Source organism: Pogoniulus pusillus, chromosome 17, assembly GCF_015220805.1.
Source record: "Pogoniulus pusillus isolate bPogPus1 chromosome 17, bPogPus1.pri, whole genome shotgun sequence".
Lineage (NCBI taxonomy): Eukaryota > Metazoa > Chordata > Aves > Piciformes > Lybiidae > Pogoniulus > Pogoniulus pusillus.
Window position 1 is genome coordinate 20,024,151 of NC_087280.1, and position 25,100 is coordinate 20,049,250.

Below are 25,100 nucleotides of genomic sequence, written 5' to 3' on the forward strand. Positions count from 1 at the left end.
GGGGCCCAGAACTGGACACAGTACTCAAGGTGTGGTCTGACCAGTGCTGAGTACAGGGGAAGAATAACCTCCCTTGTCCTACTGGCCACACTGTTCCTGATGCAGGCCAGGATGCCATTGGCTCTCTTGGCCACCTGGGCACACTGCTGGCTCATCTTCAGCTTACTGTCTATCAGCACCCCCAGGTCCCTTTCCTCCTGACTTGCAGCCCAGAAAGCCAACCAGAGCCTGGGCTTCATCAATAGAAGTGTGGCCAGCAAGCCAAGGGAGATGATTCTCCCCCTCTACTGCGCTATGCTGAGACTCCATCTGGAGTACTGCATCTAGTTCTGGAGCCCCTATTACAAGAAGGATGTGGAGATGCTGGAGTGTGTCCAGAGAATTGCCGCAAGGATGCTCGGAGAGCTGGAGCAGCTCTGCTATGAGGACAGACTGAAAGAGTTGGGGCTGCTCAGTCTGGAGAAGAGGAGGCTCCCAGATGACTCCGCATGGGTTGTTGAATACAGTCAAAAATGTATTTGCCTTGATTGCAAAGGAGGCAAAATGGTGGCTTGGTCCAGATTAGTTTTTCAATGCAAATGAAATGGCTGACATTGTACACAAAGGGGAAGCAGCAAAAAGTGGTCTTTTTGGGAGTTTCATGTCCCATCAAATAGTTAGCCTGTTGTAGGTTCAAGAACTTTGCCTTGAATAAGGGAGATGGTTTTCTTCCCGTTGTTCTTTAGGCTGATGGTGGTGCCATCTATCTCAGTCCATCTCTGAATACAAGCATAGATAGGGGCTGTCTTTCTGTATGGAGTGTTCTCTGTATAGAGTGGGCAGGGAAGGTAGGTGCTAAAGATTAGGCTTAGTTTGCTTGGCATCATAACCCATGTTTTAAGGCCTAGGTCTGTCACTTTTGCTTGCCGTGCTTGAAAGAGTACGAAGCATCTCATGGCTACAACAGGCAGAGGTGAGGGAAAGACACTTGGATGACTCTGCAACCACAGAGAACATCCATGAGTTAAAAAAGGGAGGCAGAGAAAGTATCAAAATAAAATAACCCTAACAGCTTAAAATCACAGAAACTCAATTCCTATCCATACTGAAGCTGATCAGAATATTGACTTTGATTTGAGCTTGACCAGAATGGAAAACAGCAACAACAACAACAACAGCAAAAGTCCTTCTTTTATTAAATGAAGTCTGTGTGATGAAGAATGGTACACAGACAAAGAATGGGCCTTTCCTGAAGCTGACCCATATCTCCTTGCCTTAATTCTGTTCTTGTCCTTGGATGAAATTCCTCTGAGGTTGATGGACATTCACTGAAAACTTGGATTTGTGTCAGCAACATTAATTAAGCTGAGTCCAGAAATATGCAGCCCAATACAGAGGAGTTCTGTTCTACACTTGTGCAGTCTGGGCCAAACTCTCATGGACTTTCCACTCATCAAAATGAAATGCTCCTGCTATGAAATGTATATTGGCAATATACAGCTCAGCTGAATAGCAGGCCAACAGCTGTAGACCTAATAAATTCCCTGAATACCATGTCATCAATGTTTGGGATGTTCTCCTAGCCCCAGATATTCCTGCTAGTAGTTTGAAGTTGTTTTGCTTTAGTTTTTGTCAGGTTAATTCATTTTGGTTTGATGTTTAAATTTTAGAGACTGAAGTGGCCATCTGATGATGTGAAAAAAAAACACCTGAAGAACAGAGTGTGCCTGTTCTGAAGGTGAGAATTTTGCAAAGTTTTACAACATTTTAACTTTATGCTGGGAGTGTTGCCTAAGATATAAAGCAGTTCTGAACAACTTCATTTCACCAGTTAGACCCTGGTGTTTTACAAACACTCTTCCATTTAAAAGTGCTAGACTTGTTTTTCCTTTAAGACTCAAAGAATCAACCAGGTTGGAAATGACCTCCAAGATCATGCAGTCCAACCTAGCACCCAGCCTTATCCAGTCAAGCAGACCATGGCACTAAGTGCCTCATCCAAGCTTTTCTTGAACACCTCCAGGGATGGTGACTCCACCACCTCCCTGGGCAGCCCATTCCAACGGCAAATCACTCCCTCTGTAAAGAACTTCCTCCTGACATCCAGTCTATACCTCCCCTGGCACAACTTGAGGCTGCAAATGATGTTGGATTTTTTTTTCCCCTCTGATGTTCAAGAAATGGAAACATTGATAGCTTTGAAGCCCTTTCCAACCTATAAACTTGTGTAGATGCTAAAACTGGACAGCATGCATCTCTCAGGTCTATCTCATGCCAGTTACTGATATGGAATCCATTTTCCTTCTGCTTCTTTGCTTTCTATGAACATATTTTACAGATTATCATGAAGGGGAGGAGGCCTGGAGATAAGGACTTCTTTCCTACTATTCATAGAGAGAAATAAAAAGAAAATAATTCCTCAAGATGATCTAAGTCAGGAAGTTCAAAAATAACCAAAGATGGCTGGAAGACCTTGGAGAAGATAATCAGATCCGTTTATTCCAGATGATTATTAATAACCCCGTAATGATTGGCTATTATTAGTGAAAATGTAAAAGCAACTAACAGTTGGTTAAAAAAAGAGAAGGTAAAAACCCTGAGAAATGTAATGCAAATGGGGTTGATTCCTCTTCAATCAATGGGCTTTTAAGCTTCCTCCAGGCTTTAGATTTGCAGAGAAGTCAGGGCTGGCACAGCTCAGAGCGGCTGTTAATGCGACACACGCCTGTCATTTGCTGTTGACAGGTATTAATAAAAACCTAATCTGAGGAAATTATGAAAAACCTCCATATGATGCAATCTGGTTTATGTTTTGGCACGTGGCAAGCAGTGGTCTAATACAAAGAAAACCATCATGGATAAACTTTACTGCCATTGTTTCCAATCTAAGGGCAATTCCTCTTTATTTTTCTGGTTTAATTTTCTCTCTCTCTTTTTTGTTTAACCAAATGATTGATCCTTCAGTTACCTCAATGCTCAGCCATGTTTGCTTTGTAGCACTGTAGATGTGAACTTCAAATCTTTCTTTTGCAGAGGCAAGAATACTGAACAGCAGCTGCTGACCGAGTCAGCAATAGGGAATTTCAGGTCCAATAGATCCTTTTTCTCTTTGACTTTGCTCCACTTTCTCCCAAACACTGAATTCTCTGGCATATTTTGGGTAGTTCTATCCTTTAGATCTGGAACATTTTGAGAAACTTCTTTTTCTTTTTCTTTTTCTTTTTCTTTTTCTTTTTCTTTTTCTTTTTCTTTTTCTTTTTCTTTTTCTTTTTCTTTTTCTTTTTCTTTTTCTTTTTCTTTTTCTTTTTCTTTTTCTTTTTCTTTTTCTTTTTCTTTTTCTTTTTCTTTTTCTTTTTCTTTTTCTTTTTCTTTTTCTTTTTCTTTTTCTTTTTCTTTTTCTTTTTCTTTTTCTTTTTCTTTTTCTTTTTCTTTTTCTTTTTCTTTTTCTTTTTCTTTTTCTTTTTCTTTTTTTTTCTTTTTCTTTCTTTTTCTTTTTCTTTTCCTTTTCCTTTTCCTTTTCCTTTTCCTTTTCCTTTTCCTTTTCCTTTTCCTTTTCCTTTTCCTTTTCCTTTCCCTTTCCCTTTCCCTTTCCCTTTCCCTTTCCCTTTCCCTTTCCCTTTCCCTTTTTCTTTTCCTTTTCCTTTTCCTTTTTCTTTTTCTTTTCCTTCTCCTCCTCCTCCTCCTCCTCCTCCCCCCCTAGCCTGTGTAGCCTCTTCATTATGGACCAGAGCCTTTTCAGCCATGTAAGAACCTCTCACTCCCCTAGACTAAGTTTTGCTTTCTCTTTATTTTTCCCTGTGAGGTGCTTTTGTGGTGTTCATGATAATCATCTACATTTGGTTATGCATTGTTACACCTTTTCCTGACTTCATCTGGAACTGCTGGGGATTCCCTGGATTTCCTTGCCTCCCCAGTGGCATGCTAAACTTTATTTGCTGTTTTCATCCTATACAACAGAAAACATGTTGTCTCTTAAGACATCATAAAGTTCATCTATAGTTTTAATATGGGGCATGATAAATTCTTGCTTGCTTGCATCTCTCTCTCCCTTTCTCTGTTTTTTTTTCCTTCTATTTTTTTTTGATTCATTGCAAACCCTGTGATTAAAATCATGCAATACTGATAATGTTTGCCATTGCCCGAAGTTTTTTACTACTAAACCCTCTAAAATATGAATGTGCAAGAGAACTTGGGAAAAAGAAAAGACACAAAGAACAATCAATACTATGAGGACGAGAAAAAGGGTAAAACATTTCTACAGATTTTCAGGCTGGAATGCGAGTGCTAAGAAAAGTCTCTGGATAAATTCAACACAGATTTGGCCTGCAGCTCTAAGCTGGCAATTCCAGTAGAAGAGCAGACCTCTACCCTGTGGTAAAGAGGTAGAGAATAATGCCTCTTTGAATTAGTTTCAAAATGTTGCTGTGATGCAGACGAATTGCTCCTAGATGCCGAAAAGCAGCGCACCAACATAATAGCATATTGTTAAGTCACGCTGCCATTAAAGGATATAGTTATTAATCAAATTAAGTCAAAACACAAAGCAAGTACAAATTAGTATCAGATGACATGTCTCACTGTGAGCAGAGGAAAAGGAATGGAGGGAACATGCCAGTTTAAAAGAAAACAATCTTTCATAAAGCTAAAACAGAAGGTGAAGGAATATCCTGCTACAGGGTAACTGGCAGCTGGTGTGTGCTATCTGGACAGGATTTGTCTTTAAATTCGTAATGGTCCTAGAGCACTGCAATAGAACCAAGGTCCATTAGAAGCTCAGGCTAAACTCTGAGCAGAGTTTGGTTTTGGAGGTGTGGAAAATGTTTCTCAAGAAAAGATACAAGTTCTTGAAACTTTAAGTGTTTATTTATCTTTCCCCCCTCATCCTGATGTGTGTCTTGTCAGTGTAATTTTTTACCTCCAGAAGAAATATTGAAGTCATTTAAAGATGATCTGGGATTGAGGGTGGGGGTGCGTGTTTGCTTTAATTGTCATGTTGGTGAATTCTGTAGAAGCACATCATTTGCAGGTTGTGGAAATGGTCCAATTACTGCAATTTGTAATGCTTCTCTAGATAGCTTTTCACAACTGCAACAAAAAAATCACTAGTTTTGTGCAACTCTGATAACTAATCACACACATGGGGTTACTCATCATTAAATTGGAAAGATGTTCCCAAATAGCACAAGATTAGCTTCAGATCTCCAAATTCTTCCAGTTAAGGTTAAAATTGGTGAGAAGGTTATGGAAAAGAGTGATACCTACAGTGCCTGAAGGTAATGTGACAACATTCAGCACTGTTGTAGGATTCAGATTCTGCATTATTCTGTGCACCCTTGCAGTAAGTTTATTTTCTTTATGGATCTTCAGAAACAGATATAAAATGGAAGCACAGCCCTCCAAACAGGAGGGAAAGAGACATTTTCCCTCTGTTTTAGAATCATAGATTAGTTTAGGTTGGAAGGGACCTCAAAGATCACCCAATTATAATCCCCCAGCCATAGGGGGGGTCCCACTAGAATAGATCGCTCAAGGTCTCATCTGACCTGGCTTTGAACACCTGCAGGGAGGGAGCATCCACAACCTCCCTGGGCAACCCGTGCCAGTGTTTCACCACCCTCACTGGAAAGAACTTCTTCCTGACATCCAGTTTTGAAGTCATTGTGTCTGCTCAAGCTTTGGTTGCATGGCTATCTCAGGGTAATCTAACTTTAAATTGATTCCATTTTTTGGTTGTTGTTTTTTACAGATAGGTTTGCATTTTCCTTGGTGTTTGTTCCATTTGGAGTCTAAATTATTCTGATTTAATTTTTTTTTTTACAGATGGATAGATAGGTTTGCATTTTCTTTGGTGTTTGTTCCATTTGGAGTCTAAATTATTCAGATTTTTTTTTTTTTTTACAGATAGGTTTGCATTTTCTTTGGTGTTTGTTTCATTTGGAGCATAAATGGTAGGCGACTTTGTGAGCTACGTCTCGGTGTTGGAGTGTGTTTACTTCATTAATGATTCCTGAGTGTGAAAGTTTGTTTCCCTTCTGCTCTTGCTTCCTGAGCCTATGTTTTCCTCATCACTGTGACACTGCCAAGCACCGTGCTAACACACTACTTCTGCACAGGAGAATGTCATCGCATGGGATTACTGCCTTAAATAAAAGTCACAATGGTCAAGCAGTCAGTCTCAGGTGAATTGCTTAAACAGTGCATGTTTGTGTTAGCTCAAATGCTAATATAGACTGCTCTCTGCCATTATATATTTGTTATGGGTGACAACACCTGGAGAATATATCTTTCAGAACTGGAGCAAGAATAAACACAGCTCCGACTCAGTTCCTCATGAATAGTTGCACCGAGATCACAGTATCACAGTATCACAGTATTGTCAGGATTGGAAGAGACCTCACAGATCATCAAGTCCAACCCTTTACCACAGAGCTCAAGGCTAGACCATGGCACCAAGTGCCACGTCCAATCTTGCCTTGAACAGCCCCAGGGACGGCGACTCCACCACCTCCCCGGGCAGCCCATTCCAGTGTCCAATGACTCTCTCAGTGAAGAACTTTCTCCTCACCTCGAGCCTAAATCTCCCCTGGCGTAGCTTGAGGCTGTGTCCTCTCGTTCTGGTGCTGGCCACCTGAGAGAAGAGAGCAACCTCCTCCTGGCCACAACCACTCCTCAGGTGATGCCACATAGTTGGTTATTAGTCTGCTTGTAAGATGTTACCCTATTAGATGAAGGTGACACCTATAGGAGCTGAAAACAGGGACATGGAAGAAGGTTCTGGAGGGGTGATAACTATCTCACAGAGTTCTGTAGTGAAGTCACTAATGAGTGGGAAATAATCTTCTTCCTTAATCATGACTTTTTGGTGATATCAAGTTTAAAGAGTATCTCGAACCATGATGAACAGAAACAAAGGAAGAGGATGGCATTTCAGGGAGGTTCTGCTTGAAGTCTCGGACAGGCACAATCCTAATAGACTAAGCTCTAGTAATCTTTGACCACATCGGTGCTTTATGTTCTTCAAAGGTCAGGTCAGTCTTTGCCTATACTAAAGCACAGTACGTTGGGCAGGACTGGAAAGATGTTTTAAGGGTGATATATTGTGTGATAGCAAAGATTTTGAAACTTGGAGAAACAAAAGATGGAAGGCTCCTGCCAGATAAAAGCAGGTCTCTCTGTGTAGAGAGGCTGCTGTACTGGTGGCTTTAAAACGGACTGAAAACCAACATGTGTGTTACAATCTTCAGTCAAAGGGCTTAAAAACACCTTAAATTATTTGCTCATTTGAGACCTGAATGGGAGTGGAAAACAGTAATCGTTACAGGGTGTTAAAAACAAATCAGCCCTCATTTAATTTGGCACAGTCTCCCTGAAGCAAATCGAGCTGCACCTGCTTGAACCAGGGCTTCATCTGGTCTGCTAAAGGTGAGCTTGAGGCCCACCAACACCTCTCAGATGGATCTACCATAAGTCAACAACTGATGATAACAACCCTCAACCTCAACAGCAAACAATCCTCATTCCAGAAGAAGTGTTTGGAGCCACATGGGAATACTGGGAAATAAGCCTGTTTTGAGCAAGTATGAGCTGTGATTAGTTTTGAATGTTCACTCCATCAGTGAGCTAAGTCATGCAGTCATCTTTTCTTGTTGTATATAAGAGACATACAGGATACTCAAAGAAATCAAGGAGGACATAGCTATGGTCACTTATTAAGGTGATAATTTGAAGAGCTGTTCTCAAACTATGTCTGGATTAAGCAATTCTGATAACAAACCTTTAGTTAAAACCGGTTATCGAGACACAATCAGCTTTACACATTAAATACTCCACCCCCAAAAAGGAAACAAAACAGAATCAAAGCTTCTAATCAGTTTACGATGCAGAGATTTTGCCAGCCAAACTTATTGGAAGAAGTAATGTAAACAGAGAGATGCAAGCAAAGTCAGTTAAGTGGAATTTAAGCTGTCAAGCTACAGTGTAGAACTCCATTACCATATCTCCTCATGTTTTTTTTTAATAGTATTCTCTGAAAAGCACTAGATGTAATAAAGTCAATTTAAAATTTGTTCTACCAATCTTTTGCATCTGTAATTTTCCCATTAAATGTAAATGCCCATGAGGCATGCTATTTGCATTACATTGCATTTGCAGTCTTTAAAACAAACTATAAATCCCCTCCTTGTTTCATGTGATTGATGCTGTGTGTATAAATACCACCATAAACCTCAAAGGGGGCTAACAGTGACAGTAAATTAAAGTTTTCAAGTCTGGCAGCATCTCAGCACTTCAGCCCTTGATCTTAAGCAGTGTTGTTAACCCCCGCCTCATTGCCCTCCTGAACTCACCTTTTTCCCCCTCCTCCTTTTCTTTTTTTAATCCCTCCCTATTCTATCCCTGCTCTGATTTCCTTGGGAAACACCTTTCCAGTCATACAAGCTGAACCAAGGCAGGAATATGCTGTTAATTAAAAAGAGACTCCAGCTGTTTGCCAGATAGGACCAGGTCTTAACTTTGCTGTCTTGGCATATCTGCGTTTGAAACTCTCAGGCCAGTCTTGGCTTTGTAAACAGTAGTCAGCCACAGCCCTCTTGGTTATCCAGCACCTCTCCAATAATTACCTGGCTTTGAGAGTATTTATTCATTCTCTATTTCCTTCTTTTCTTTTCTTTTCTTTTCTTTTCTTTTCTTTTCTTTTCTTTTCTTTTCTTTTCTTTTCTTTTCTTTTCTTTTCTTTTCTTTTCTTTTCTTTTCTTTTCTTTTCTTTTCTTTTCTTTTCTTTTCTTTTCTTTTCTTTTCTTTTCTTTTCTTTTCTTTTCTTTTCTTTTCTTTTCTTTTCTTTTCTTTTCTTTTCTTTTCTTTTCTTTTTCACAGCCCTGTGAGGAGAGGCTGAGGGAGCTGGGGGTGTGCAGCCTGGAGAAGAGGAGGCTCAGGGCAGACCTCATTGCTATCTACAACTACCTGTAGCCAGGTGGGGGTTGGTCTCTTCTCCCAGACAACCAACAATAGAACAAGGGGACACAGTCTCAAGTTGTGCCGGGGGAAGTCTAGGCTGGATGTTAGGAGGAAGTTGTTGGCAGAGAGAGTGATTGGCATTGGAATGGGCTGCCCAGGGAGGTGGTGGAGTCACCATCCCTGGAGGTGTTCAAGAAAAGCCTGGCTGAGGCACTCAGTGCCATGGTCTAGTTGACTAGCTAGGGCTAGGTGCTAGGTTGGAGTGGATGATCTTGGAGGTCTCTTCCAACCTGCTTGATTCTATGATTCTATGTATTTAAATCTGTGGGACAGAAGGAATCCTTCTCAGATCAGGCAAATGTCTGTTGGTGAGGCTTTTGAAGCTTAGGGTCAAAGGTTGAGAGAAAAGGACTTAAAAATGGTGACATTTGAATGGAGGTGAGGCTAATTAATTACTTTAGGCTTCTAATTCTACCAGGGATCTTCCAAGAATCCAGATGCAGGTGGAGTGTCCCAAGTGGGTACGACCTGAAATTTGCACAGATCTCAGGGGAAGGGAAGGCTATGGTAGCTCTCCTATTATATTTTCCTTTCATCTTTGATGCCTAAGGTGTTCTTCTACTTGGGAATGAGATTCCTATCCTCCACGTGGCTTTGCAAATTGTTATCTTCTGTGAGCCTCTCTGTGTTATAATAAACTTTAGAAGTCAGTGACATCCAAAGTCCTGTCAAGCTTCTTTATGACATGGAGACCATTCCAATAAAAGAGAAAGAAAAAGAAAAAGAAAAAGAAATGCCTTTTCTGCAGCATTTCTGAGGACTGTCAGGTTTTGGTAAAGATTAGGAAGTGTGCATGGTCATTCCTTAAAACAAACTGGGAGCTTCCTTGACAAATTCTGAGTCCTGAAATAAAACAAGGGATACCATACAGGCTGGATTCCCTTTAAAACAAATGTATCAGCTGCAGAGGGTGTAAGTCATTAGCATTTTTTTTCCTGAGGACAAGTATGTTGTGTGTGTCCTTGCTGAACATTGATAATTGTATTCCACAATCTGCATCAAACTATGCAGAATGACAATTCAACAGCTGAGTGCTGGTGGCAGTTCCACTTCCTGTGAGAAGGGTCCCTATGGGTTTTGTCTTGGAATGCAGCTATCCACAACACTCAGAGGAAATCACAGTGCTTCTACTCTTTTGACAAAGAAGTTTAAAGGTGCCCAGATCACCTACAGCCAATGCCAAGTGTATTCATGCTTTTTGACTGATATTGGGTCACGTTTCACTGAACCTTGCCAAGTTTAGGTGTTATAATAAGCCACCAAGAGAAACCTGGCTTCCACAGCTTGGCTTTTAGTGCCATATGTTCTCATTATTGTCTTAGGATTGTTGTCATAAGGCTGACAATTAGCTGGTTTGGGTTTTCCAGGCTTTTGCTGTGAAGGAATTCCCATTAGCAGGCTTATCAGGTGCAAGGGACTGATCTAGGGTAGGGTGTCCCTGCCCATGGCAGGGTGGTTGGAACTAGATGATCTTTGTGGTCCCTTCCAACCCTGACTGATTCTATGATTCTATGACTTTGCACAAGTAGTGATGACCAGGAAAATGGACACAGAGAAGTGTCAACCTGTGGGAAATTTTACACAGAATCCTTAACACAAAAGGACTTTTTTTTATCAAGTCTCTTTGTAAAGGGTTAAACTGCAGCTCAGATAATAAAACCTGTTAAAACTTCACTGTTTTCATTCCAAAGTATCTCCTCTTAAGCCTTTGTTACCCACTCCTGTGCCCCATCTGTCTGGATTGCCCTTCAATATTCCTTTGAGTTACTTGGACACCCAGCTCTTTCAAAGTTGTTATAGCAATTTGACTGCAGTCAGCTGTGTGACACTTCCAGCAGTGGTCTGGGGACGTGGTCCCTAATCTTATGATGAAGTCGCTGAATGGCTCTTCTAAGCATTTCTTGATTTCCTTATTAGAGGGAGTTCACTCAAAAGTAGAAGCTCAATGTGTGTTCTTGCAGGTCAGAGAAATAACTCAGGACATTTCTTCTCCTGGAAATGAATCTCTCGAGAGCGAAGTTTGCTGCAATCAGATTCAAATCTACAAAGCAAAATGACTAAAACCCAATTTTGGTGGTACTAATATATATACACACACACATCTATATATTTTAAATACACTTAAATTTCATTAGCAATGATTGTTTAGAGAAACATCATTACATTCCTGGGCTTGGGAGCTTTCTCCAGGGTTGTGAACAATCAAAGATTTATTTGAGCCTTCTGCACACTGGGAAATGAAGACACAGAATCTCATTATCATGTCTATTAAAAGGCAGAATCTGGGGTACATCTAAGAAAAGATGTATTACTTTTTAAACTGCACTGCAAACTGTGAAGTACTACAGGGACTTGAACTATTTAAAAATACTCTGGGCTTATGAGTAAGAAAAAATAGGGTCTCTTTCCCAAACAGTATAAAAATATCACACCATTAAGTTCTGCTGTTATTACAGTCTTGGAAATATGATTGTATCTACTTTTCCTTCAAGCTGGTTGATCCCTGAGTTTGATGCTGGGGTCGAGGGACCATGGAGGGCTACCAGAGCAAGCTACTTAGGGGAAAATGCAATGGGAGGTGTGAACAATGACCAGTTAAATTCTAGTTAACCCCAATTATAAACCTTCACCTTTGTTAATTAGATTAATTCATCAACAGGCACTATGCTTACAGTGTGTTGGAGGTGTGTGATCCAACATCCTCACCATTTATTAAAAGTTAAGATCTTTTCTGTCACCAGTCTGTTGCACACAAATGGCCATGCAATATATTACTGTAAAGGTAAAACCAGGTTAAGTTTACCTATAAATTAGAAGGTAGCTTTTGTCCTAAGGATCCTTCTTAGAAGTGAAAAATTTGCCTAGCAAGCACTTTTGGTAGTTATTAAAGATCTCCAAGCTATGAATCTGAAAGCTTAATTAAAAGCAAGAGAGACATGTCCAAGGAAGGGAAGAAAAAGGCTGAATATCACTACAAGCAATTTGCTTAGATTTTCAACATCTTGTTCTTCCCTTGATTGGTGTCCAAAATTCTGCATGCACTGATGCAATGTCTTAACACATGGACCTCTGGAGACCTGAGTCTGGTCAAGGTCTGTTTAAGGCCACAAATGATGGTAACTGGATTGTTTTCCACCCCTGAGAGGTTGGTTATATCTTTTGGTGCCCCAGTGGTCATATGTCCATATGGACTTCCCATCAGAGAAGCAGGTGTGGAAAGCAAAGGGCAACCTTTAACAGCACCTCTTTGGTCTGTGTTGGCTTGATAAATGTTTTTCACAAATGTCAGGATGATTGCCCATTTTTCACAATGGCAAAACCCATACAACTAGTTTGCACAGAGACCAGTACAATAAATTCACACTGAGGGAGCTGGGGTTGTTTAGTCTGGAGAGGTGGAGGCTCAGGGGTGACCTCATTGCTGTCTACAATTACCTGAAGGGAAGTAGCCAGGTAGGGGTTGATTTCTTCTCCCAGACAACCAGCAATAGAACAAGAGGACACACTCTCAAGTTGTGACAGGGGAAGTATAGGAGGAAGTTCTTGACAGAGAGAGTGATTTGCCATTGGAATGGGCTGCCCAGGGAGGTGGTGGAGTCACCATCCCTGAAGGCATTCAAGAAAAGCCTGGATGAGGCACTTGGTGCCATGGTCTAGATGACTGGCTAGGGGTGGGTGCTAGGTTGGACTGGATGATCTTCCAACCTGGTTGATTCTATGATTCTATGATTCTATGATTCTGATCCCACTACATTCAAGGAAGATAATTCCTAATTAAAATGTGTGTGTGAGAGCTGCACGTTGTCCATGAAATGCTTTCAACAATGATTCAAGGTTGCTTGCAAGTCTTCATAAGCTTCACACCATCTTGAAAAGCAAGTGAATGCTGTATATATAACATCTATTTATATGTCTCCAAGCTTGTGTAAACTGAACCAGGGGAGCTCAGCTTCTGATGATGTCATAGTTTAATCTGCCATTTGAATGAAAGATACCTAGTGACAATATTCAAAGGGACCCACAGAAAGGTGTTTACCAAAAGCAGAGTGTTTTTTACCATTTAAGAAAGTTTCTTTAAGAAGTAGCTGCAAAACCATATAAGAGAACAACATGAATCCTAAGAATGCTTTTTCACTCTCCACCAATGTCCAGATATCTTCCTGTGTCTACCAACTCTGGTTCTTTTCATAATTGTGTGTGTCATTGTTGGATGAAGGCTTACATTTGAGGAGAAGATCTTCTGCTGGGTAAAGGAATGCATCAATATTTTTGAGATTTGTTGAAGAACCTAATTTTTTGCTTTGGTAGGGATCATACTGGTAGATAGTAGCTGAACATGAGCCAGCAGTGTGCACAGGTGGGCAAGAAAACCAATGGCATCCTGGCCTGCATCAGGAACAGTGTGGTCAGTAGGACAAGAGGGGTTATTCGTCCCTTGTACTCAACACTGGTCAGGCTACACCTTGAGTACTGTGTCCAGCTCTGGGCTCCTCAGTTCAAGAGAGATGTTGAGATACTGGCATGTGTCCAGAGAAGGGCAACGACGCTGGTGAGGGGTCTGGAGTGCAGCCCTGTGAGGAGAGGCTGAGGGAGCTGGGGGTGTGCAGCCTGCAGAAGAGGAGGCTCAGGGCAGAGCTCACAGCTGTCTACAACTCCCTGAAGGGAGGCTGTAGCCAGGTGAGGTTGGTCTCTTCTGCCAGGCAACCAGCAACAGAACAAGGGGACACAGTCTCAAGTTGTGTCGGGGGAGGTCTAGGCTGGATGTTAGAAGGAAGTTGTTGGCAGAGAGAGTGATTGGCATTGGAATGGGCTGCCCAGGGAGGTGGTGGAGTCACCATCCCTGGAGGTGTTGAAGCAAAGCCTGGATGAGGCACTTGGTGCCATGGTCTGGTTGATTGGCTAGGGCTGGGTGCTAGGTTGGACTGGATGATCTTGGAGGTCTCTTCCAACCTGCTTGATTCTTTGATTCTATGAAGAAGTTATTAAGTGTAAAAATCTTTTGGGATCTATTTTTGAAAGCGTGTGCTTAAGAGATTGTTGCAGAAGATTTGTGGCACTTTATCTCTGTACATTTCCATGTGCTGCTTGGCTGGGAGGACTGGACTAAAGAGAAGCTTAGAGCATATCAGAAGCTATAGCACATTGTCTTCACAGCACCCAAGAAGCAGGGAGCAGCTCAACTGGAATAGAAGCAGGAAGAACATCTCAAAATTGTTGCTGGAGGTAAATGGGAAATAGGTTTAGTCTTAATTAAGTGCTGTGTGTTTGTAGCTGCTGCAATCATGCCCTATCAAGTATCCAGAACACTATCTCTCTTTTTTTTGCACTAAGTAGTGATATTGTTCAGCTACCCCCTCCTTGAAAACCAAAATACCTTGTGAGGCAAGCAAACAAAAATTCCAGATTATGGAAATTCATTAAAGCACACAATGCTGCCTTTCTCAACGTTCAGGCTCAACTAATTAGGGATTAGATTATTCAAGAGCAGCAGATCAATTGGGATTGCTTTCTGTAAAAATCCACAGTGAAATATGGCTACCTGTTGAAAAGAGAAAGAATTCCTGCCTGCCTACAATGGAAGGAGCAAGGCACAGCCCTGCACGTTGACAAAAGGAATTATGAAAACAATAATCATGTTTATCCAATCTCTTTGTGCAAAACTGTGATTTTGATTCCAGTGCCAGCTGTCTGAAACTTTAATTTAAGTGCTTGCTCGAGGCAAGACATTTGGGATACTAGTTTAGAGTGTTTTATAGCCTGAGCAATATGCTTTACTAACCTCAAATACTATGATGATGATTTTAATGGCAGCTATAATATGTTCAAGGGGGTTCCAGGGTGATCTTTGATTTTACCAGAACATTTGCATGCCTAATGAACCCCGATACTTTTTGGCTCCATTAAATGTCAGCTCTGCAGGAGTGGTGGGAGACTTCTCCACAGGAGGTGAGTGCTATATGTTTTAGAGGGAGATGCACCAAGTAATATACTGCACTACCTTTACACTGGTGTCAAAAGTGTGTGTAACCCGAGGAAACAGTTAAAAGAGAAGTAGTTCAGTGATACAAAAAGATTGATAAAAATAAATGCTCTGTAATTTGTCAAACTATTATTTTCAGGGGTTGGTGCCTGTTTATATGCTTAAAGAAGAATATGCAATGTCTTATAATCTGAGTCATCTGGAGTACTGTGTGCAGTTCTGGAGCCCCCAGCACAAGAAGGTCATGGAACTGTTGGAGGCAGTCCAGAGGAGGCCATGAAGATGCTCAGAGGGCTGCAGCAGCTCTTCTATGAGGACAGGCTATGAGAGTTGGGGCTCTGCTGCTTGGAGAAGAAAAGGCTTCCAAGAAACCCCGTAGTAGCCTTCTGAGATCTGAAAAGGACCTACAGGAGGGTTGGGGAGGGACTATTTACAAGGTTTTGTAATGAAAGGATGAGGGCTAATAGGTTTAAACTGAAAGAGGGGAAATTTAAACTGGATGTTAGGAAGTTCTTTACAGTGAGGGTGGTGAGACACTGGTACAGGTTGCCCAGGGAGGTTGTGGCTGCTCCCTCCCTGGAGGTGTTCAAGGCCAGTTTGGATGAAGCCTTGAATGACCTGTTCTAGTGGGAGGTGTCCCTGCCTATGGCAGGGGGTTGGAACTGGATGATCCTTGAGGTTTCTTCCAATCTAAACCATTTTATGATTCTATAATACATAACACACACACACACACACATATATATATAGGTATACATGACTGGATAGGGCTGGGTGATGGGTTGGACTGGATGATCTCAAAAGTCTCTTCCAACCTGGTTGATTCTATGATTCTATAAAACTATGTGTTATATATATATTATGTAATATCATTATATTTTGATTTTTTTACCCCAACAGTTCATGTAATTGCACTCGCTCAAAGCTAAAACTGTTTAATTGAAAATAGTCACTCCTGAGTTTTAATTCTTTATTTTGACATTAGTATTCAGTTTGAAGAACTGTACTCTTAAGTAATTTTAAATTCAAAGCCTTTCTTGGGCAAGTACTAATAAAAGAAAAATTTGGGCCTTGATCTCTTGGTTCTAATGCATTAACAACACATATAGCCTTCATGAAGCCATTAAGTCCTAAATTAATCCTGTTTACCCCAAGCCACAGACTCTGGGCCATTTGCAATATTGCAAGATGATTCTTTTGGTCTCAGATTTGAACTCTTCCTCTTTTTTTCCCCCAATGGCTCCTTGCAACACAACTCAGAGCAATGTGCATTGCTCGATACAATTAGCAATGAAACCTCTGTGCTTTAGCAGCCTTTCCTCTGCTTAACTGCTGCTCTCAATTTTAAGAGTTTTTATTTGCAGGTTCCTCTCCACCCCTGCCTTTGTAACCATTTTTTGCACTCCAAAAGATGTTTGTCTTCCTTGGCTTATGGAAATACAGTATTTGGCAGGTCATTTACTTACTGTGTAGCCTTTTTACTGGTGGACATCCTCCCCAAAAGAAATGAAAGCAAAAGCTTTACAAAGCAGGTTAAGGGACTGCAACAGAATAATCCTAATATGGAGCTACTTCATGTAACTTGTTTTTTTCAGTAGATTCCCCCCTCCCTGGCTCCCCTTTCTGAGCAAAGAATTTGGAATGTGCTCACCTGGTTGGATAATTTAATTTGAAATCATAGAATCAGAGATTTTTTTTATATTTTATAATCATAGAATCAACCAGGTTGGAAGAGGCCTCAAGATCATCCAGTCCAACCTAGCACCCAGCCCTATTCAGTCAACCAGACCATGGTACTAAGTGCCTCATCCAGGCTTTGCCTGTACACCTCCAGGGATGGCGACTCCTCCACCTCTCTGGGCAGCCCATTCCAATGCCAATCACTCTCTCTGCCAACAACTTCCTTCTAACATCCAGCCTAGACCTCTGCTGGCACAGCTTTAGATTGTGTCCCCTTGTTCTGTTGCTGGTTGCCTGGGAGAAGAGGTCAACCCCCACCTGGCTACAGCCTCCCTTCAGGTAGTTGTAGACAGCAATGAAGTCTGCCCTGAGCCTGCTCTTCTCCAGGCTGCACACCCCCAGCTCCCTCAGCCTCTCCTCACAGGGCTGTGCTCCAGGCCTCTCATCAGCTTTGTTGCCCTTCTCTGGACACATTCCAGCACCTCAACATCTCTCTTGAATTGGGGAGCCCAGAACTGGACAGAGTACTCAAGATGTGGCTTGACCAGTGTTGAGTACAGAGGCAGAATGACCTCCCTTGACCTACTAACCACAGCATTCCTGATCCAGGCCAGGATGCCACTGGCTCTCTTGCCCACCTGTGCACAGCTCATCTTCAGCTACTATCTACAAGTACCCCTAGGTCTCTTTCTGCCTAGCTGCTCTCCAGCCACTCTGTCTGTCCCCAGATAATAAGTTAGGAAAGTTGTTTACATAAATAATTTAGGAAGGTTGTTTTCTGCTCTTGTATATATTCATTTTTGCTGCTACTGACAAGATTATGGAACCAAATGAGAGGTTATTTCATCCAGCCAGTTTGTTTTCTCTGATGCAGGCTGAATGGTTCTAAGTCAGCCTGGACTCCACTGCGTTCGACATCTGCCACACAACTCAGGTCATTTGTATTCCATTAGCATGAGTTTCCCTTGCAACAAATCCTTTTCCTGCTCAACTTTATGTCAGAGATAATCATCCAGACCTTGTCAGTTTTCACTATTAAGAGGCTGAACCACTTCTGATATTAGTAAACATTTTTATTTCCTTGTGTGTACACCAAAGACATAGTTTGGTTTATTTCCATCCGAGGCCAGCAGATGCAATGTGGGTTGGCATATTAACTTGAGCTGGATTGACATGGCTTTTATGGCTCTCAGTCCCAATTCATGATCTGTGGTTAAGAAGCAAATCTAAGAGGTCACCAGAAAATCACTCCAGTCTGGATTTTCTCCACTTTTAAGGCAAGAATGCTGCATTCCAAGGGAAGACAATGGAGACACGTTCACGGAATGTTTTCAATATGCAGAGATATGCAAGCAGAGAGCATCAGTACCCCTTTCCAAAAAGCAATTTCAATAAATTATGTCCAATTCTGCTGCTGAAGAAATCCCTCATAGCCAGATTCACTCCTGCAAAGCTGCAGTCCCGTGAAGAAATATATATGGCCTCTCAGAAAGGTGCTATACTGACTGAGGTGCTGGAGAATGTCTAAAGAAGAGCAGTGTAGTCTCCTGAGAAATGGCTAAGAGAAATGGAGGTTGTTTAGCTCGGAGAAAAGGAGGCTGAAAGAAGAGCTTCTCACTCTCTACAACTCTCTGAAAGGAAGTTGGGGCTGTTCAGTCTGCAGAAGAGGAGACTCCCAGGTGACCTTCCTGTGGCCTGCCAGTATCTGAAGGGAGCCTACAAAAAAGCTGGGGAGGGACTTTTGAGGCTGTCAGGGAGTGACAGGACTGGGGGGAATGGAGCAAAGCTAGAAATGGGTAGATTCAGATTGGATGTTAGGAAGAAGTTGTTCACCATAACAGTGGTGAGATCCTGAAACAGGTTGCCCAGGGAGGTGGTTGAGGCCCCATTGCTGGAGGTTATTAAGGCCAGGCTGGATGAGGCTGTGGGCAGCCTGCTCTAGGGTAGGGTGTTCCTGGGTATGGCAGGGGGCTTGGAACTGGCTGATCCTTGTGGTCCCTTCCAACCCTGACTGATTCTATGATTCTATGATTTTAAGCTGTAGCAAGGTGGGAGTTGGGTCTCTTCTCTCAAGTAGCAAGCAATAGAACAAGGGGAAATGGCCTCAAGTTGTGTCAGGAGAGGTTTAGGTTGGATATTAGGAGAAATTTCTTCACAGAAAGGGTTGTAAAATCCTGGAACAGGCTGCCCTGGAAAAGTGGTGGAGTCACCATTCCTGAAGGCATTTCAATACCATGGTTCTGAGGAACGTGGTTCAGTGGTGACCTGCCAGTGCTGCATTAATGGTTGCACTCAATGATCTTAAAGATCTCTTTCATCCAAAACAATTCTATGATTCTATACACTTTGAGATGGAACAAAGGAATTTGACAGAGTATAGAAAAGCTGTTCTTGGAAAAAAACTGACAAATGAGACAAAGAGATCTGCTTGGATGTGATGCACAGGAGCTGAGCCCCAAATATACTAGCTCAAACTAGACATACATTTAAATCTCAGTGTGCTGTCTCCCACAGAAGCCAGTGAAGGAAGGAGTGTTAGAAACACAGCCAATAAAAGTCTTAGGAATTATGGTTGGAGAAGGTGAACATTCTGGCAGTGCATGGGTTCCAAACAGAATCAATCCATCAGTTTGGTTCTAATCTACACTAGAGAGAAGGAAATGAATTTCTCTGCCAATATTCCACTTTGGACAGACTTCTTCTAATGTTTGGGGTTTTTAATATATCTATCTATCTATCTATCTATCTATCTATCTATCTATCTATCTATATCTATCTATATCTCTGTAAGTATGAACTTTTCCCTTTACATAGAAAAAATAAATAGAGAAGTCCCATCATAATGGAAACCAGTTAAAAAGGAACTGATAAAGGTTCTTTGTAGGAACTCACTCCCACTCAATGCTGCAAGTCTACAACACTGCTGGGACAATCTTCTTTTTGACTTAAAGTGATGACTCCCACTGGAAGCAGCAAAGAGCAACAAAAGGGCCAGGAATGTTGCACTTACTCATTAGAAAAACTGTATTTGTGAATCTCTTGGTAAGCAGAATACAGAAGAGTTGTAATTTTAGATGATACCTCTTACTGAAGTTCTCTGCTCTCACGAGACCCTACCTGGAGTACTGTGGGCAGTTCTGGAGCTCCCAACACAAGAAGGACATGGAACTGTTAAAGCCGGTCCAGAGAAGGCCACGAAGATGCTCAGAGGGCTTCAGCAGCTCTGCTATGAGGACAGGCTACAAGAGTTGGGGCTCTGCAGCCTGGAGAAGAAAAGGCTTTGAGGAGACCTTTTAGTAGGCTTCCAGGATCTGAAGTGACCTACAGAAGGGCTGGAGAGGGACTATTGACAAGGTCTTGTAATGACAGGATGAGGGCTAATGGGCTTAAACCAGAAGAGGAGAGATTTAAACTGGATGTTAGGAAGAAGTTCTTCACAGTGAGAGTGGTGAGACACTGGCACAGGTTGCCCAGGAAGGTTGTGGCTGCTCCCTCCATGGAGGTGTTCAAGGCCAGTTTGGATGAGGCCTTTAGCACCCCTTTCTAGTGGGAGGTGTCCATGCCTATGGCAGGGAGTTGTAACTGGGTGATCTTTGAGGTCCCTTCCAACCTAAACCACTCTATGATTCTATGATTCTTTTAGTTTAATTCAATACATATTAACTCTACAGGTGCCTATGACATGGCAGTAGCTAATCCAGAGCTTGAAATATGCAAGAAAAGAAATTCCATTGCCCTTTTGTGTAGTCTTCACTATAGACTGAAGAGGACTTGGAACATGGAGTGCTGGTTGGGAAAGCCTTGCAGTACAGACCTCAGCAATTACGTTGAAATCCACATAAGGTACTTCCTATTGTATCTCAATTACTGGATTTAATTAGCACCCAGTAGCCAGGAAAGGATGAACATAACCTAAGATGTGGATATGCCAGGAAATCCCCACAGTTCAATTGTGATAGCAGATATAAGACCACCCATTAGCACTGGAGTATCACATCCATCAGTAGGGTGTAGGTTCTTCCTTAGCCAATGTTTCCTTCTTTTCATCCTACACCTATAGATTCAGCAACTTTACCTTTACAGTTAGCTTCATTGAATGATGAAAATCACAGGCTCACAGGATATTAGGGGTTGGAAGGGAGCAAAGGAGATCATCGAGTCCAACCCTTTTGCCAGAGCAGGACCATACAATCTATCAGATCACAGAGGAATGCATCCAGACAGGCCTTGAAAGTCTCTAGAGAAGGAAACTCCATAGCTTCTCTGGGGAGCCTATTCTAATGCTCTGTGACCCTTACAGCCAAGAAATTCTCCGTCTTGTGCTGCAATTTACACTTATTGCTCCTTGTTCTATCCCAGGGAGTAAGTGAGCAGAGCCTGTCCCCCCCCCCCCACACCTCTTGCCCAGCCCTCAGGTTTTTATAATCATCCATCAAATCTCCTCTCAGTCTTCTCCTCTCCAGACTAAAAAACCCCAGGTCCCTCAGCCTCTCCTCATAAGCTATGCCCTCCAGTCCCCTAATCATCCTTGTAGCCCTCCACTGGACCCTCTCTGGCAGATCCCTGTCCCTCTTAAACCGAGAAGCCCAAAACTGAATGCAATACTCAAGATGAGGTCTCATCAGAGAAGAGTAGAGGGGAAGGAGAACCTCTCTTGATCTGCTGGACACACCAGGATCCCATTGGCCCTCTTGGCCTCTTGCCGTCCCATTCATGTTATCCACCAGCACTACCACATCCCTCTCCACAGGGCTCCTCTCCAGCAGATCTCTTCCCACCCTGTACTGGTGCAGTTTATTATTCCTCCCCGGTGCAGGACTCTGCACTTGTCCTTGTTGAACCTCCTTTGGTTCCTCTGTGCCCAGCTCTCCACTCTGTCCAGGTCTCTCTGGATGGCCGCTCAGCCTTCAGCTGTATCAGCCAAGCACCATGGTTTAGTATCATCAGCAAACTTGCTGAGCAGACTCTGTCCCCTCATCAATGCCATCAGTGAAGATGTTGAACAGGACTGGACCCAGCACTGATGGAAAATGAATGAGTTAACTATTGTTAAAAAAAAAAAATCTATCTTAAGATATGTTTTACTGTTTTGCTTAGATATTTCTGCTGAAAATCCATAACAGATCATCAGGAATATTTCTTAACTAAAAACACATCTTAAAGGCACCCTGCGAGTGCAATTAGAAACATTTCCCATCAGAAAGCAAAGATAATGCTTCCTAAACGCTCTTAATTTCATACATCTGTTATGTTCTGTCATGAGGGTTTTTTTTTTTTGTCCTCCCAAGACAATTTCTGAAGGTTTCTGCCAATGTAATTCAATTTAAAGCTTTTAATGTCAGCTCAATGGGTCATGCCACTTTCTCCACATTTGTTTGAGGCTTAGGGAAGGCAGAAATATGATGAACACTTTTCATCAGTAACCTATATTCATGATGAAGAGCCACTGCATTTTTTTTCCCCTTCTCATTCTTTGTGGACCATATTTTGCAATCACTCTCAATTCTTTTGTCCCTTTAACCTATACACAGACATGCACACAGGTGTGTACACACCCAGAATGGGTTTTGTGGCATTGTCTTAGGCCACAAGCCATTGTTTTAAACCTGAAAAATGTCTTATTCATCTCTTTTCAAGATGTGTCTATAACTATTCTGGGCCTGATTACTGAGCAGTACCTCTACATTAGTATTTACATCGCCTTGAAACTGTGTTCAAAGGATCTGACTTGACATTTCCATACGTTTTCCAGACATACAGTTCTGCTTGTTGGACAGTCTTCAAATTCTGGGGCAAGTTAGATAGGGTAGAGTTACATTTGCCACAAAGCTGTAAGATTCTGGATATGATCATAGTTTGTTCTGTTTCTAATACAATGTCACTGTGGAGCTTGAGCTCATTCATTGTCTTGCAGCTGCTACAGTTGAGTAGTTGCACTTTGACTGAATACCAGGCAAACACTCAAAAAGGGATTTTTCACCTTTGTGTGGGAAGAGTGGAAGGATGTAAGGGAGGTAAGGGAAAAAATCATTATTTGTAAATATGTATATATACCTTATTATAATTTTATCTTTCTTTTGAGAAGAAATGTGTAGAGCTCAAGCCTTAATTTGAAATGCAGATTACCTGCCCTGTAGCATGACACATTTAAAGAGACACTACAGATTACCTGCCCTGTAGCATGCCATGTTTAGAGAGACTCTACACCCTAACAGACTAGCTTCTGACCAACTTGAAATGTTCTAGGCTATTCCATGAGTGAGGAGAAAAAACTTGGCATGAAGAGGAGATGATGCAGGATTCCCTACTGTTAAGAAGCCAGCCTTCCTTAGAAGCCTTCCAGGACTGCTGCGCTGGAAGCTCTTTGTAGCTTTTAAATTGCATAGGCATGAGGAGCTTTTCTTTCTTCAGCCTCTGGATGAGAATCACCATCTAACTATAGTGAACCTTCACTGCTATCTTCACTTACACCATCAGAGCCAGTCTGTCTCACTGAAAATAACATGCTCTCCTGTATCACATTGCTCTCTCTACCATGGTGGTAATTGTTCAGAGCATACAGCATCAGTAATGCCTCAGCCTTGCATGAGTTCCATAATCAAAGGGGTTGATCTCCAGAGGTCACTTCCAACCCCTGTCTTTCTGTGAATCTCTGAAAATAGGTGTGGATGTTCCCTGCAAAGGCCAGACCTACATATGACTTCCACCAGAGCAGGTTTGCTAGAGATAGGACTGTCATACTTCCATGGGTGTAGACTTATCCTCAAAAGCAGGTTTGCCAAACCTCTCAGCAACTACCTACCATCAACCTCTCAGGTTGGTTCACTCAAAATGATTTTGCAGTTGTCATATTTCCACAGTAAGAAGGTGCTGCACGGATGGAGGTCTGAGTTAAAAGAAGTGACTTTTGGAGCCACAGTCTGTGTCTCAATGTCTGCTTTCGTCCTCACTTGGGATGTGAGCCCTTGTTTCCACAGTGGCAGTTTAAAAAACCATGGAAGTATTTCGTTTATGCATTTTTCAATTGAAACAAAATGTTTTGGCATTGTTGAAACAGAATTGCCTGGTTTGGCTTCATTGAGATGTCCTCAACCTTTTCATTTTTGAACAATAAAATCCCGTAGTGCAGTTTTCCCTGCTGGATTTGTTGAGTGGGAGGTTTGAAGCTCCATTTGTCCCCAAGAACTAAGCCATATGGCAGAGGTACATCTCCTGTAGCGTCTCTGAGTTGTGTGATGCCTATAATGGGCTGTGACACGGCTTGGTGGGAAGTCTTATCCCACATCAGCACTTTAGGTCAATTTAAATGGCTAAATATTCTGTGTGAACCAAGCCAGCTTGTAATGAGATACAGATTTATGTCCAAAAATCTTCTCACATCCACCCATCAATATATCCCTTCACCCACACACGCTTTGTTTTTATCAAGATAAGAAAGTGATTTCCCAAAATGGGATTCCAACCCAGGTTTTGCTATAATTTGCTTCAGCATCACTCTTTTTGGTATGAGAAGGCTGAAACACATCAAGTTCTGCCAGGAAAATAAACAGCAAATCTGTTTTCCCAAGGGAATTACCAGCCAAGGACATAAAACCAAGAGAAAGTTTTACACTCTCAAAAACCGGGGGAGGGAAAAAAAAGAAAGAAGTGTTTGAAACAGTTAATACCATTCCCAGAACCTGGGAGACAATCCTTTGCCTCATGACTGCACACCATCTCTAAGGCTGCTCCGATTGATCAGGAAAGCAGATTTAAAACACCGGTCTAAGGCTTCTGCTAATTATCTTCAAATAATCATTTAACAACTTGAAGCGACCACAGCCACCAAGCAACCCTTCCAGGCTGTTCATCGCACACTAACAGCCGCAGACGAATGACCCTAGAGAGCAAGGCAGCTCTTCTGATGCAGCATCATCTACTCTCAAAGACTAAAGTGACGTGTCCTCTGCTCTCCACGTGTTCCGCGAACAGGGAATGAAGCCGCATCGCTTCTAACACCATCCTGGAAACGACACCTGTTCAGCACAGATACCGCAGGGAGACTTTCAGAGTCCGTCCCTTGCAGCCATGCAATCAAAGATCAGTTTTCAATGAAATATTACTTACTGGAATCAATGTTGTCTTGATTCTTCATGAAGGGTGCAGCAGGCATAAAATGTGATATCGATTTCTGAGATGCAGCCTGGTCCTCTCTTCACAGCCATTTCAAAAAATGCAAAGTGTTTCTTTTCTTTCACACCACAGATCACGTCACCCTTACAAACTGGAGGTCAAGGCCCTTTTGTGTTGCCTCCTATTTATCTCCTGTCCTTTTTTTTAGTTCTCCTCCTCTCTTTGTCACGCAGTTTTTCTTTCTCCTCGACTTTTTATTGCCTCTTCAGCTCTCCTCTTAGCTCCTGTTCTAATTTCTGCCTTTTCCCCTGCTCTCCTGAGTGCTTTTAGATTCTGA

General features: G+C 42.1%; 1 long non-coding RNA gene across 1 annotated transcript in view; it reads right to left on the reverse strand.

Annotated features, from left to right (window-relative positions):
• LOC135183156 (uncharacterized) overlaps positions 1–24,818 on the reverse strand; it is a 207,463-nt gene extending 182,645 nt beyond the window's left edge. The window contains exon 1 of the long non-coding RNA XR_010305430.1: positions 24,758–24,818. This is a non-coding gene — a long non-coding RNA (uncharacterized LOC135183156). The remainder of the gene's footprint in view (positions 1–24,757) is intronic.
• Positions 24,819–25,100: the final 282 nt, after the last annotated feature.